Genomic DNA, 16,980 nt, shown 5'->3' with positions numbered 1-16,980 from the left:
TTCTGGCCTGGTTTAGATCTTATCTGTCGGCAAGATCTCAGTTTGTCTCTGTGGATGGTTTGTCCTCTGACAAATAAACTGTAAATTCCAGTGTTTCTCAAGGTTCCATTTTAGGACCTCTATTGTTTTAACTATATATTTTACCTCTTGGTGATGTCATTCGGAAACATAATGTTAACTTTCACTGCTGTGCGGAAGATACACAGCTGTACATTTCTATGAAACATGGTGAAGCCACAATTTTTTTTCACTCTCTGGAAGTCTGTTTCATACATAAAGAAGTGGATGGCGGCAAATGTTTTACTTTTTAACTCGGACAAAACAGAGATGCTGGTTCTAGGTCCCAAGAAACAAAGAGATCTTCTGTTGGCTCTGACAATATTGATGGTTGTACAGTCTTCTCAAATAAAACTGTAAAGGGCCTCTGCGTTACTCTGGACCCTGATCTCTCTTTTGACAAACATATCAAGACTGTTTCAAGGACAGCTTTTTTCCATCTGCGTAACATTGCAAAAATCAGAAACTTTGTCAAAATTATGCAGGAAAAATGTATCCATGCTTTTGTTACTTCTAGATTAGACTACTGCAATGCTCTACTTTCTGGCTACCCGGATAAAGCACTAAATAAACTTCAGTTAGTGCTAAACATGGCTGCTAGAATCTTGACTAGAACTAAAACATTTGATCATATTACTCCAGTGGTAGCCTCTACACTGGCTTCCTGTTAAGGCTAGGGCTGATTTCAAGGTTTTACTGCTAACCTACAAAGCATTACATGGGCTGGCTCCAATCCATCTTTCCGATTTGGTCCTGCTGTACATACCTACAAGTACGCTATGGTCACAAAGTGCAGGCCTCCTTATTGTCCCTAAAATGTCAAAGCAAACAGCTGGAGGCAGGGCTTTCACCTATAGAGCTCAATTTTTATGGAATGGTCTGCCTATACATATCAGAGACGCAGACACGGTCTCGATCTTTAAGTCTTTATTGAAGACTCATCTCTTCAGTAGGGCCTATGATTGAGTGTAGTCTGGCCCAAGGGTGTGAAGGTGATCGGAACGGCACTGGAGCAACGGACCACCCTTGCTGTCTCTGCCTGGCCGGTTCCCCTCTCTCCACTGGGATTCTCTGCCTCTAACCCTATTACGGGGGCTGAGTCACTGGCTTACTGGTGCTCTTCAATGCCATCCCTAGGAGGGGTGTGTCACTTGAGTGGGTTGAATCTCTGACATGATCTTCCTGTCCGGGTTGGCACCGCCCTCGGGTTCGTGCCATGGGGGAAATCTTTGTGTGCTATACTTGGCCTTGTCTCAGGATAGTAAGTTGGTGGTTGAAGATATCTCTCTAGTGGTGTGGGGTTGTGCTTTGGCAAAGCGGTGGGGTTATATCCTGCCTGGTTGGCCCTGTCCGGGGGTATAGTCGTACGGGGCCAGTGTCTCCCGACCCCTCCTGTCTCAGCCTCCAGTAATTATGCTGCAATAGTTTGTGTCAGGGGGCTAGGGTCAGTCTGTTATATCTGGAGTATTTCTCCTGTCTTATCCGGTGTCCTGTGTGAATTTAAGTAGGCTCCCTCTAATTCTCTCTCTCTCGGAGGACCTGAGCCCTAGGATCATGCCTCAGGACTACCTAGCCTGATGACTCCTTGCTGTCCCCAGTCCACCTGGTCGCGCTGCTGCTCCACTTTCAACTGTTCTGCCTGCGGCTATGGAACCCTGACCTATTCACCAGATGTGCTACCTTGTCCCGGATCTGCTGTTTTCAACTCTCTCTCTCTACCGCACCTGCTGACTCTAACTCTGAATGATCGGCTATGAAAAGCCAACTGACATTTACTCCTGAGGTGCTGACCTGTTGCACCCTCTACAACCACTGTGATTACTATTGCTGGTCATCTATGAACATTTGAACATCTTGGCCATGTACTGTTGTAATTGTCACCCGGCACAGCCAGAAGAGGACTGGCCATCCCTCAGAGCCTGGTTCCTCTAGGTTTCTTCCTGGGTTCTTGCCTTTCTCGGGAGTCTTTCCTAGTCACCGTGCTTCTACATCTGCATTGCTTGCTGTTTGGGGTTTTAGGCTGGGTTTCTGCATAGCACTTTGACATCGGCTGATGTAAAAAGGGCTTTATAAATACATTTGATTGATTTCTCCAGTGTCAAATTATCGGTCTTTAACAACAATTTCTCTTTCAGTGGAGCACAATTTTTCAACGGACTGTTAAGGTCCAAATTTGTTTTAGATTGGTCCTGAATCTGCATGGTCCCACTAGCTCTCTCAAGAAGACAAACAGTGCTAAAGACTCACCCCGCAGTTGAGCTTGTTGACTGATGAGATAACAATGCATGATCCAGTGGCAAGGGGCAAACTCAACAACAACAAAAAATATGCATGCCAGCAAAGCCACTAAACAATACATGAATTACACTATAACGGTGACAAACAGTACCCACACTGTTAGGGCCTACATAAAGCTGTCCCAAAAGCAGATCTTTCTTTCAGCACCACGGAGTGACTCCTTACCACTGCTACATCTGACTATCAGCGGAGCCTTGTCTGGCAGAAAAACAGTTCATTCAGGCTCATTTACTGCATAAAAAAAACATAGCTGATGTGGCTGACTTGCTTAAACAAATGTGGTTTATACGGACAATTGAGATGTACAAACTATGGCATGAGGGAACGATGAGCGGATAACAGGCAATCTGTAATTTTGATTAAGATATTAATGAGCGAGCTAAGACGACGTAGTCATATAACTATTTGTTCAGCCCTTTTGAAATGTACAGTGACAGAATTCAGAACATGGGCCGTTCTTACAGTATTCTCCCTGTACACCAATTCAGAACCATAGGATAAATAAGGGTGCATATGAGTAGAAAATGAAAGTTCTTACAATATTCAATGGTGACATTACTTTAAAACAGGCTATAGGCTACATGTGCACCACCAAGTCAGAACAGTAGGCTAAGTTATGAGGGGGAAAAGGGACCAAATTATTAGGGTGAGGCACATGGGCTACTACCTTACTACACAACATACACTTAGTATTACTTAGCTACAGTATACATATTTCCCTGGAATATTACATCATTTATGCAGCAGCATACAATACAATTTTAGACTCACCTGGTTGTGCTGTGCTCACTTGAACAGTCCTTGTGGGCAAATTTTCAGGCGCAGGACAGCAGAGATGAGTAAATAAAAGTAACTTTACTCAAAGTCATCAAAATACAAGAGAATTACCAAGCCCACAAATACGGACCACAATACAACAAACAAACATGGGGAACAGAGGGTTAAATAATAAACAGGTAATTGGGTGAGTGAAACCAGGTGTGTAAGACTAAGACAAAACAAATGGAAAATGAAAAGTGATCGGCGGTGGCTAGAAGGCCGGCGACGTTGACCGCCGAACGCCGCCCGAACAAGGAGAGGGACCGACTTCGGCGGAAGTCGTGACACATTCTCTGGATTCATGGTGTTTTAAAGACAATTGGGAACTCTGAAAGAAAAACAAAGTTGAATCATGACGTCAGTGATCTTCAGGTCGGAGCTCTAGAAAGAGGCCCTAGTTCCCGGCATGAAATTCCGAGTTGGATGACCATTCAAAACTTATTTTCCTAGTCGGAGCTCGTTTTTTTCATAGTTCCCAGTTTTCTTGAACTCACTGAAGTCAGAGATTTCCCAGTTTCCGAATTTCCTGTTTTGAACCGGCAAAAGTCTTGCTGGATTGACAGCATGGCCCAATCTATTCAACCTTTTCTGGCCCATGGTGTTGCATGTGAATATTTATCATTTTAAGCTTAGAAAAGAGACCCTTAACCAAACTTGGACCACACACCTGCACCACCGAATAGCAGGCTAGTGATTGCTTTGCAACGCTTGCAGTTAGCCACTGATTCCTTCCAAACAACTCGTTATTGAATTTTGCAATTTCCAACTTGTTGTGTAATATTTATGTCCAATGGCCGATGAGCACGGATACGTTTTATCTGTAATTTCTCTTCATATGACAAGGATTGAAAAGCATTTACCAGTAGATTGTTGACTTGATTCATTATGATGACTGCTGTCAAGGGTGTGCGTACTGGTAGCGAAGTCAGGTGCAGGAGAGCAGAGGGTTGTGAACAGGCGCACACTTTATTGAGGCAGGCGAAACCAACAGACGGACGCAACTGCGTCAAAACAAATAAACATACCTCGTGAACAACACGGAATATAAGAACACCAGTCTGGCGCGTCACAAAATAACACGTAACACAAACAATATCACACAAAGACATGAGGGGGAACAGAGGAATAAATACATGCAGTGTGATTTGGGAATGTAAACCAGGTGTGCAGGGAACAAGACCAAACCAATGGATCAATGAAACACGGAGCGGCGATGGCTAGAAAGCCGGTGACGTCGCCCGAACAAGGAGAGGAGCCAACTTCGGCGGAAGTCGTGACATTATCGAGTTGCTGGCTAAGATTTTGAAAGTATGATGTTGACATGATCAGTCCAATCAAAGCTACAGTAGATATGTGATTTGATGTCATTTTATCTCTGGCCAATGACCTTGAGCTCTCATGGATGGGCACTTCTAATGTAAATCTACGGAAGCACCAAAGGGGCTTGAACTTTCTAGCTCTCCCTGTACATTTTGCAGTGATGTAGTATCTCCATGAGTGGCAGAACACTGAGCCAATCATGGTGCAGCTAGAGAACATTACCAACCCCTACGCTCTGTATTTTCCACTGGCTGCATCACCACCACAGAAAGCCCTTAGCTAGGCTGAAACACCAGCATTTTGGAGCTGCCTTAAGAAAGCAAATAGAGACCATGTTGGTATATGGCTTTATTAACGCAAAGATATTTTTTTTTACATTGTTTGCAAACTGATATGTATTAATGCCAAAATAACATGCCAAAATAACATGCAAAAAAGGCTTTACAAAAAGGCTTTACAACGAAAGCAAAACATTAGATTATGTCAGGAGAGTACCCAGCCAGAAATAATCACACACACATTTTTCAAGCTAGCATATATGTCACAAAAACCAAAACCACAGCTAAATGCAGCACTAACCTTTGATGATCTTCATCAGATGACACTCCTAGGACATTATGTTATACAATACATGCATGTTTTGTTCAATCAAGTTCATATTTATATCAAAAGCCAGCTTTTTACATTAGCATGTGACGTTCAGAACTAGCATACCCACCGAAAACTTCCGGTGAATTTACTAAATTACTCACGATAAACATTCACAAAAAACATAATTATTTTAAGAATTATAGATACAGAACTCTTTATGCAATCACGGTGTCCGATTAGCCCGGCCATCATGGCTAGCTATTTTGACACCCACCAAGTTTGGCACTCACCAAACTTACTATAAGAAAAATTGGATTACCTTTGCTGTTCTTCGTCAGAATGCACTTCCAGGACTTCTACTTCAACACCCAATGTTGTTTTGGTTCCAAATAATCCATAGTTATATCCAAATAGCTGCGTTTTGTTCTTGCGTTCAAGACACTATCCGAAGGGTGACGCGCCTGCGCGTATCGTGACAAAACATTTAAAAATATTCCATTACCGTACTTCGAAGCATGTCAAACGCTGTTTAACATCAATTTTTATGCGATTTTTCTCATAAAATAGTGATAATATTCCGACTGGGAGACCTTGTTTTCGTTCAAACACTGAAAATAGACAATGGAGTCTTCACATGCACGCGCGCCCCGTGTCATTGTTCTCAGAACGACCACTTTCCAAATCCCCTACTGTTTTTCGCCCAGGGACTGCAGAGTCATCATTCCCCATTCTGGCGCCTTCTGAGAGCCTATGGGAGCCTTAGAAAATGTCACGTTACAGCAGAGATCCTCTATTTTCGATAAAGAGGCTATAGAAGGACAAGAAATGGTCAGACAGGGCACTTCCTGTATGGAATATTCTCAGGTTTTGGCCTGCCATATGAGTTCTGTTATACTCACAGACACCATTCAAACAGTTTTAGAAACTTTAGGGTGTTTCCTATCCAAATAAAATAAGTATATGCATATTCTAGTTTCTGGGCAAGAGTAATAACCAGATTAAATCGGGTACGTTTTTTATCCGGCCGTGAAAATACTGCCCCCTATCCTAAACAGGTTAAACAAATCAAAATATATGGCTGCTTTTCCTTCACTCTGCAGTCCAACTCATCCCGCACCATCTCAATTTGGTTGAGGTCGGGTGATTGTGGAGGCCAGGTCATCTGATGCAGCGCTCCATCACTCTCCTTCTTGGTCAAATAGCCCTTACACAGCCTGGAGGTGTGTTGGGTCATTGTCCTGTTGAAAAACAAATGATAGTCCCACTAAGTGCAAACCAGATGGGATGGCGTATCCCTGCAGAATGCTGTGGTAGCCACGCTGGTTAAGTGTGCCTTGAATTCAAAATAAATCACTGACAGTGTCACCAGCAAAGCACTCCCACACCATCACACCTCTTCCTCCATGCTTCACGTTGGGAACTATACATGTGGAGATAACCCGTTCACCTACTCTGCGTCTCACAAAGACAGTTGGAACAGTTGGAACCAAAAATCTCAAATTTTTACTCATCAGACCAAAGGACAGATTTCCACCGGTCTAATGTCAATTGCTCATATTTCTTGGGCCAAGCAAGTCTCTTATTCTTAGTGGTGTCCTTTAGTAGTGATTTCTTTGCAGCAATTCAACTATGAAGGCCTGATTCACACAGTTGATGTTGAGATGTGTCTTTGTCTGTTACTTGAACTCTGTGAAGCATTTATTTGGGCAGCAATTTCTGAGGCTGGTAACTCTAATGAACTTGTACTCTGCAGCAGAGGTATCTCTGGGTCTTCATTTCCTGTGGCGGTCCTCATGAGAGCCAATTTCATCATAGCGCTTAATGGTTTTTGCGACTGCACTTAAAGAAACTTTCAAAGTTCTTGAAATGTTCCGGATTGACTGACAATCATTTCTTGAAGTAACAATGGACTTTCTTTTCTCTTTGCCTATTTGAGCTGTTCTTGCCATAATATGGACTTGGTCTTTTACCAAATAGGGCTGGCTATCTTCTGTATACCAACCCTGCCTTGTCACAACACAACTGATTGGCTCAAACGCATTAAGAGTGAATGAAATTCCACAAATGAACTTTTAAGAAGGCACACCTGTTAATTGAAATGCATTCCAGGTGACTACCTCATGAAGCTGGTTGGGAGAATGCCAAGAGGCTCTGCCCCACCTGCCCTCAATGACGGGTCGCCGCTGGCATGATCACACTGCGGGAACCACTGTAGTGTTCCTCGAGAGCTTGGACTGCCGATGTAAACTTGTTATCCACTGGCTGTAAACTTGTTATCCACTGGCTGTAGAGTAGAGAAGACACGTTGTCCCTCAGCACCGTCAGCTCCATGCAGATTGATACCTACCATATACAACTGGAACCATATACAACTGGAACAGGTGGATCTCTAGGGACCGGGAGAAATACAGATGGTGGAGGTAAGCTGAACTCGGCCATCCTCATCGCCAAAATGTTACAAATGCCTTGTTCTGCAATTAAACTGAATGTCTTTACTTCAGATGAACATGTTAACAACTCGAACAAACTAATTTGTCCAATCCTCACACATCAATACATGCACAACATGCCTGATATATTCTTAAAGCAACAGTATTCAACTTTGGTTTTAGAAGTGAGGGGGACATAATTATTATACATTTTTTTATCCATTCGGATTAACACTCCAAACAGCCTACCCAACCGCTCGGAGGCATCCGCATGGTCCTGAAGCACACTGTTGCCTTGATTTGTATCTCATTCCAATGATGAAACTGGGGGGGGAAAAAATGCAATTTCAGAATGTCCCCAGTGAAAGTTGGGAACAGTGGGAAAAAGTTTTTAAAGACTACAATCTCCTACAAAATTCAAAGTGTGACTTTGGTAAATGCTTAAGGGCAAATGCTGGAACTACACAAATACGGTAGGTATTTATTGTCCATCACTGATTTATTGATTGATTGGTTGGTTGATTGGCATTGCTCTGCAGGTCAGACAGCCCTGTATGTGGCAATAGAGAGAAGGAGCTTAGACTTTGTGGAGTTTAGTTGATCTAGAAGTGTTGTAAAGACTACAGAAAGATTGGGAGGGTGTTGATCCATCTGATTTGTTTAATAGACGTCTGGATACTGTGCATCAGGATTTTGTGGCCATTTACACAGATGGTTCCAAAGATCTAAGGACAGAACGTATTGGGTCAGCATTCATAGTGCAGGACTGTGAGATGGCAGTCAGGAAACGTATTACAGATAATCTGTCTGTATATACGGCGGAGCTGATGGCCATACTGTTAGCCTTGCAATGGTTGGAGAAAGTATGCTCTGATTCATGTGCAGTGCTGATGAGTCTGCAGTCCTTTAGCTCACGTAGCAGACAAGACTTGCTTTATGATGTACTACAAACCCATGGCATAGAGAGATGGTTATATAGATAAGATTTACTCGGGTACCAGCCCATGTGGGGTCGGTGGAGAACGAGGCAGTTGATGTCATGGCTAAACAAGCACTTAGTAGCGGGGATGTTGATGTTGTAGTTTCAATGAGCAAGGCAGAAGCCAAAAGCCTGATATTGACGGTGATGGTGCAGAGATGGCAGGAGAAGTGGAATAGAGATACTACGGGGCAGGCATTTATTTCAAGTACAGAGGAAAGTCGAGGAGGGGAGGATGTCATGTATTGCTACAGTGTGGGCAGTATCAGAGGGAAAGAGAGAGGCTGAGATCTAGTATGAGGGACAAGGGGATACAGGAGTATATTGAGTAGAACCTCATTAGATATAGTCTGGAATATTTTAGATTTTTTAAGAGCAAAAAAATACAAAATAAATACAATATTAACATAGGACAAAACACACATCACAACAAGAGAGACAACACAACACTACATAAAGAGAGACCTAAGACAACAACATAGCAAGGCAGCAACACATGACAACACAGCATGGTAGCAACACAACATAACAACAACATGGTTAAATATAATGTATTATTTAAATAATAGTCTTCAGAAATTACTTAGTCAAAGCAACAAAATAACTAAGGCTTTTCAATAATGGTAAAACTTGGATACATTTTGGGATTGAGAGTGTTAAAATCTTCCTAGAAGTGACACGGTTGACGGCGGAAGGTGTCAAAATACTGAATTTTGGCACTTTAGCAAGCCTTTATTCATATAAAAAAACACATTTATTGGATTCTCCATGTGGTCTATATTAAATGGCACTTGATTTAATATGACAGGCTTTTAAAATGCAATATTGGTGCACAATTTCTACTTAAAATATCAAAGGGGCACAAAAAACATTTCATGGAACAACCCATATACAGTACAGTATAGCTGTGTTCTCAGAGTGACTTTCTTTAAATATCCTACCCTGCTTGCACTAGAATCGTCTCGACATGCTGATTCTCTTCACTGACATCTCGTGGAGAAGTGGTACAAGTTTGCCAGTAAGATAAAGGTAACTTTTTTTTCTTCCTGAACTTCCTGATTTACGTGGTATACCTGGGCATCTTCACCAGTGGGCTCCTACAGAAAGGAAGGAGAATTGAGTCTCTTACTGACCAAAAATTCCCCAAATATGTATACACCTAATATACACCTAACCCCCCCCCAAAAAAAATCTATAACGTTTATTTTCTGACAGATACACAATTTCTTTATGCGTTGTCTTTGCCAAATACTATATTTATCAAAGACTTCAATGGTTTCACCAAATCCCAAATATAACAGAGGCTGACATTTGATCTATCTGATTTGCAAGCCTATATTTCCTGTTGAGTATACACCACTTGACTACCTGCGTTTCATTGGCGAGTTCATCAGAGTCATTAGAGCAGTCTACTTCTTCTGGAGGGGCAAGAGTGTGTGATGTCTAAGCATTACAAAATGAATGCACTAAGTGTAAGTGCCTCTGGATAAGAGCATTTGCTAAATTATTAAAATGTAATGTAAATGGGACAAACTATTTTGAATGCAAAAGCTCCCTGTAGGAAACTATAGGAGAACAGAGAATATCACTTGGCAGATCTGTTCTCCTATAGTTTCCTACAGGGAGTGCTCCTCATGGTGTGTGTAGTGTTGTGTGGATGTAGGGAGTATGTGGAGCCCCTGGTGCTCTCTGGCCCTTGCCTGGATCAGCCTCCTCTACCACTCCAGAGGCTCCAAACTCATGGGAAGTACAACGTCATGATGCAAAATGTAAGAGTTTAGGCCAGAAGCTTTGAAAAGAATCCATTAACAATTCATTAGTAGATTCTAAGTGAATGCTTTCTCTCACTCTCATCTTCTCAGATGATCTTAGGCGACATCTTGCACTTTATTGTTGTATTTTCTGCAGGATTATCCACTTTATCATAGTTTATGGAATTTAAGCATTTAACATATCGTTTCCCCACAGCAACATTTCTAACCTTTTCCATGTCCAGCTGTTGTGGCCCAGATAGAGGAGTCCCCGTCATGGGAATTGGACACTGGCCAGAAATACACCACCATCACGTCCACATTCACGTAGGGGGTCGGTGGTTCAAGAAAACACTACAGGAAACCAAACTTTAACAACCTCCAGTTTACCACCCTGGAACTGTTCAAGTTCACCATTGGCATGGGAGACCTGGAGTTCACAGAGCAGATCCAGTACAAAGAGGTGTGTACATGGGACCTGTATTGTGAGACTTTTATTAGGTTAGTAAGACTTTTATGACATTTCTTTATGGCTCTGGAGTAAAGAGCAGGGTTTGTGCTCATTTTATGTTATTTTATTTCTGTACTTTTAATTGTTTTATTGAAGACAATGAGTAATCATTCACAGTGCAGGCTGTAAAAAGTAAGTGAACCTCTGTGTTAAAAGCTATTTGGAGTCAGTTGTTTCAATTAAAGAGATGAGATTGGAGGTGTGGGTTACAACAGCTGCCATGCCCTTTAAATAAAGGCACACAAAGCCTGGTTACTGACAAATCTGTTATTCTCCAGAAAGATTGGTTAGTGTTAACCATGCCTCGATCTCAACAACTTTCACAGGACCTTAGAAGACGCATTATAGAGATGCACAAAGCTGGAAAAGGTTACAAAAGCATTGCTAAAGACCTTGGTGTTCATCAATCCACGGTAAGACAAACTGTCTACAAATCGAGAAGATTCAGGACTTTTGCTACTCTCCCTAGGAGTGGGCGTCCTGTGAAGATCACTCCAAGAGCACAAAGTGCAATCCTGAAAGAGGTGAGAAAGAACCAAAGGGTAACAGCAAAATACCTCCAGAAAACTCTACAAACAACGAAAGTCTGTGTTCATGTGTCCACTATCAGAAAAACACTGAACAACAATGGTGTTTATGGAAGGACACCATGAAGGAAACTACTGCTGTCTAAAAAAAACATTGAGGCATGTCTCAAGTTTTCCCAAGACCACCTGGATGTTCCACAACACCTCTGGGAAAATGTGCTGTAGACAGATGAGAAAAAAGTTGCATTTTTTGGGAAAAATGCACAATGCTATGCGTGGAGGAAAAAGGGCACTGCACACCAAAAAAACTCATCCCAACTGTGAAGCATGGTGGAGGGAGCATCATGGTTTGGGGCTGCTTTGCTGCCTCAAGGCCTGGACACCTTGCAATCATTGTGGGAACAATGAATTCAAAAGTGTATCAATACATTTTACAGGAGAATGTCAGGGCAGCAGTCCATGACCTCAGGCTTAATAAGAGAGGTTGGGTGATGCAACAAGACAATGACCCAGAGCACACAAGTAAATCAACTAAAGGATGGCTGAAAATGAAGAAGTTTCGTGTTTTGGAATGGCCAAGTCCTGACCTTTATCCAATTGAGATGCTGTGGCATGACCTGAAGAGGGCTGTGCAATCAAGACAACCCAGAAATATTGATAAACTGAAACAGATTTGTAGGGAGGAATGGTTCAAAATTCCTCCTCAACATTGTTCAAGTCTTATAAGCAGCTACAGGAAACATTTGGCAGAGGTTGTTGCTGCTAAAGGAGGATCTACAAGTTACTAAATTCAAGGGTTCACCTACTTTTTCCAGCCTGCACTGTGAATGATTACTCAATGTCTTCAATACAAATTTGAAAAGTACAACTGTTTGTGTGTTATTAGTTTATTAAGATTGTGTTTGTCTATTATTGTGATTTAGATGAAGATCAGACCACATTTTATGAGTAATCAATGCAGAAATCCAGGTCATTCCAATGGGTTCACAAACTTTTTCTTGCAACTGTATGTGTTTGTGTGTAAGCATGTGAATTGTTTAGAAGTCTGGATTGATTGATTGTGTGTGTGTGTGTGTGTGTGTGTGTGTGTGTGTGTGTGTGTGTGTGTGTGTGTGTGTGTGTGTGTGTGTGTCCACAGAGAGCATGTACTATCCTGGACCCAGAGAGGTACCTGCCCATGTGTCTGAAAGAGAAACTGAGCTCAGGAGAGGTGCAGAAGACGGGACTGTTGGCCGGAGATGAAAGACGCATGGTTTCCTAGGCAGAATTTAAGGTCTAGATCTGGACAAAAAAGCACTTTCAATGGAGATTCTCCATTGAGCATGATTTCTACTCTAGCACTAGACTTAATCTTTGTCCGGGAAACCGGTCCCTTGAGTACCTTCCTATAGTAGGACGATGGGACCCCTCGCGAGAATTCGGCATCTGGTTATGCACAGTGCATTGGGAAAGTATTCAGACCCCGACTTTTTCCACATTTTATAAAAATAAAAAAAATATCACATTACATAAGTATTCAGACCCGGGCTGCCAAGTGGCGCAACGGTCTAAGGCACTGCATCTCAGTGCTAGAGGCGTTACTACAGACCCTGGTTCAATTCCAGGCAGTATCACAACCGGTGGCGATTGGGATCCCATAGGGCGGCGCACAGTTCAAAGGGGGTGACACTCTAGACCCAAACTGTTACAGACCTATATCCATCCTGTCCTACCGTTCTAAATTTTTCGAAAGCCAAGTTAACAGATTACTGACCATTTCGAATCTCACCGTATCTTCTCAGCTGTGCAATCCAGTTTCCGAGCTGGTCACGGGTGCACGTCAGCCACGCTCAAGGTACTAAACGATATCATAACCGCCATCGATAAAAGACAGTACCGTGCAGCCGTCTTCATCGACTTGGCCAAGGCTTTCGACTCTGTCAATCACCGTATTCTTATCGGCAGACTCAACAGCCTTGGTTTCTCAAATGATTGCCTCGCCTGGTTCACCAACTACTTCTCAGATAGAGTTCAGTGTGTCAAATCGGAGGGCCTGTTGTCTGGACCTCTGGCAGTCTCTATGGGTGTACCACAGGGTTCAATTCTCGGGCCGACTCTTTTCTCTGTATATATCAACGATGTCGCTCTTGCTGCGGGTGATTCCCTGATCCACCTCTACGCAGACGACACCATTCTGTATACATCTGGTCCTTCTTTGGACACTGTGTTAACAAACCTCCAAACGAGCTTCAATGCCATAACACTCCTTCCGTGGCCACCAACTGCTCTTAAACACTAGTAAAACTAAATGCATGCTCTTCAACCGATCGCTGCCCGCACCCGCCCGGCTAGCATCACTACTCTGGACGGTTCTGACATAGAATATGTGGACAACTACAAATACCTAGGTGTCTGGCTAGACTGTAAACTCTCCTTCCAGACTCATATTAAACATCTCCAATCCAAAATTAAATCTAGAATCGGCTATTTCGCAACAAAGCCTCCTTCACTCACGCTGCCAAACCTAGTTTTATGAGGCTGACTATCCTACTGATCATCGAGTTCAGCGATGTCATTTACAAAATAGCCTCCAACAGTCTACTCAGCAAACTGGATACAGTCTATCACAGTGCCATCCGTTTTGTCACCAAAGCCCCATATACCACCCACCACTGCGACCTGTATGCTCTCGTCGGCTGGCCCTCGCTACATATTCGTCGCCAGACCCACTGGCTCCAGGTCATCTATAAGTCTTTGCTAGGTAAAGTGTCACCTTAGCTCACTGGTCACCATAACAACACCCACCCGTAGCACATGCTCCAGCAGGTATATCTCACTGGTCAACCCCAAAGCCAACACCTACTTTGGCCGCCTTTCCTTCCAGTTCTCTGCAGCCAATGACTGGAACGAATTGCAAAAATCGCTGAAGTTGGAGACGTATATCTTCCTCACTAACTTTAAGCATCAGCTATCTGAGCAGCTTAACGATCGCTGCAGCTGTACACAGCCCATTTTTAAATAGCCCATCCAATCTACCTACCTCATCCCCATATTGTTTCTATTTACTTTTTTGGTCTTTTGCACACCAGTATTTCTACTTGCACATCATCATCTGCACATCTATCACTCCAGAGTTAATTTGCTAAATTGTAATTACTTCGCTACTATGGCCTATTTATTGCCTTACCTCCTCACGCCATTTGCACACACTGTATATATACTTTTTATATTGTGTTATTGACTGTACATTTGTTTATTCTATGTGTAACTCTGTGTTGTTGTTTGTGTCACACTGCTTTGCTTTATCTTGGCCAGGTCGCAGTTGTAAATGAGAACGTGTTCTCAACTGGCCTACCTGGTTAAAGGTGAAAACAGTTGGCCCAGCGTCGTCCGGGTTTGACCATCATTGTAAATAAGAATTTGTTCTTAACTGACTTGCCTAGTTAAATAAAGGTTAAAAAAAATTTATTTTTTTAAATACCCTTTACTCAGTACTTTGTTGAAGCACCTTTGGCAGCGATTACAGTCTCGAGTATTCTTGGGTATGACACTACAAGCTTGGCACACCTGTATTTGGCGAGTTTCTCCCATTCTTCTCTGCAGATCCTCTCAAGCTCTGTCAGGTTGGATAGGGAGCGTCGCTGCACAGCTATTTTCAGGTCTCTCCAGAGATGTTTGATCGGGTTCAAGTCCGGGCTCTGGCTGGGCCACTCAAGAATATTCAGAGACTTGTCTCGAAGCCACTCCTACATTGTCTCAGCTGTGTGCAACAGGACGGTGAACCTTCGCCGCAGTCTGAAGTCCTGAGTGTTCTGAAGCAGGTTTTCATCAAGGATCTCTCTGTACTTTGCTCCGTTCATCTTTGCTTTGATCCTGACTAGTCTCCCAGTCCATGCCGCTGAAAAACATCCCCACAGCATGATGCTGCCACCCCCATGCTTCACCATAGGGATGGTGCCAGGTTTCCTCCAGACATGACGCTTGGCATTCAGGCCAAAGAGTTCAATCTTGGTTTCATTAGACCAGAGAATCTTGTTTCTCATGGTCTGAGAGTCCTTTAGGTGCATTTTGGTAAACTCCAAGAGGGCTGTCAGTTTTTTTTTACTGAGTGGCTCACGTCTGGCCACTCTACCATAAAGGCTGGCCACCTTGTCAAAATGAACAATTGGGGGAGAAGGGCCTTGGTCAGGGAGGTGACCAAAAACCTGATTGTCACTTTGACAGAGCTCCAAAGTTCTTAAGGTCTTAATGGTAGAGTGGCCAGACGGAAGCCACTCCTCACTAAAAGGCACGACAGTTTGCCAAAAAGGTACTTAAAGACTCTCAAACCATGATAAACAAGATTCTCTGGTCTGATGAAACCAAGTTTGAACTCATTGGCCTGAATGCCAAGCCTCACATCTGGAGGAAACCTGGCACCATCCCTATGGTGAAGCATGGTGTTGGCAGCATCATGCTGTTGGGATGTTTTTCAGCGGCAGGGACTGGGAGACTAGTCAGGATCGAGGGAAAAATGAATGGAGCAAAAGGACAGACCGAGATCCTTGATGAAATCCTGCTCAGGACCTCAGACTGGGGCGATGGTTCACATTTCAACAGGACAACATCCCTAAGCACACAGCCAAGACAATGCAGGAGTAACTTTGGGACAAGTCTCTTAATGTCCTTGAGTGGCCCAGCCAGAGCCCGGACTTGAACCCGATCTAACATCTCTGGAGAGACCTGAAAATAGCTGTGCAGTGACGCTCCCCATCCAACCTGACTGAGTTTGAGAATATCTGCAAAGTAGAATGGGAGAAACTCTCTAAATACAGGTGTGCCAAGCTTGTAGCGTCACACTCAAAAAGACTTGAAGCTGTAATCGCTGCCAAAGGTGCTTCAACAAAGCACTGAGTAAAGCATCTGAATACTTATGTAAATGTGATATCAGTTTGTTTTTACTTTGTCATTATGGGGTATTGTGTGAAGATTGAGGGTAGGGGGGACAATAATACATTTTAGAATAAGGCTGTAACGTAACAAAATGTGGAAAAAGTCAAGGTCTGAGTACTTTCTGAATGCACTGTACATGTTTAGAATGACTCATTGTTTGTATATCCTTTGAAAATTATATTTCATACGTATCACCTCAAGCCTTGCTGTTACAAATAAAATAAACAGAAGAATCGGTTTTGCAAATGCAAACTTTATTTTGGTTAGGGGAGAATGTTTGTGCAAGGCATAGTTTCTGAAGGACAGGCAAACTGGAATAACACAATTCTACAAAGTAGAGAAACATGAGCTTCCCCAACCACTGCCATTCATGTCACATTTCCACTTATGTGGAGCAGAAACTCTCTCTCACAAGCACAGTTTAGTCATCACAGTCCCACATGCTGTTCCTACAACTGTCTAGAGGGCAGTAGACAACTTCTGTCACTACCTTAAAATAGCATGAGTCTTTAAACTTAATTCAATCCAACCTGCCTAAAAGAATGTGTGTCCAAAATGGCCCCCTATTTTCTAAATAGTACCCTAGGTCAAGTCATATACTATAGAGCGAAAAGAGTGTCATTTCGGACACAGCCTGTATCTAGGCTTTGGGCCATGGTGGTGGGGAAAGCTTAGTGACTTTGGTCAGTGGTTCAGTAGCAACCATTCAGACTCCTAACAGTGTCTGGAAACATTGTGGCACGTGAGTACGGACTTCTGTCTAGTATCAGTAGTTACAGTTAGAAGC

The sequence above is a fragment of the Salmo salar genome, chromosome ssa09 (genome assembly GCF_905237065.1).
Source record: "Salmo salar chromosome ssa09, Ssal_v3.1, whole genome shotgun sequence".
Taxonomy (NCBI): Eukaryota; Metazoa; Chordata; class Actinopteri; order Salmoniformes; family Salmonidae; genus Salmo; species Salmo salar.
This window is presented reverse-complemented; position numbering follows the sequence as displayed.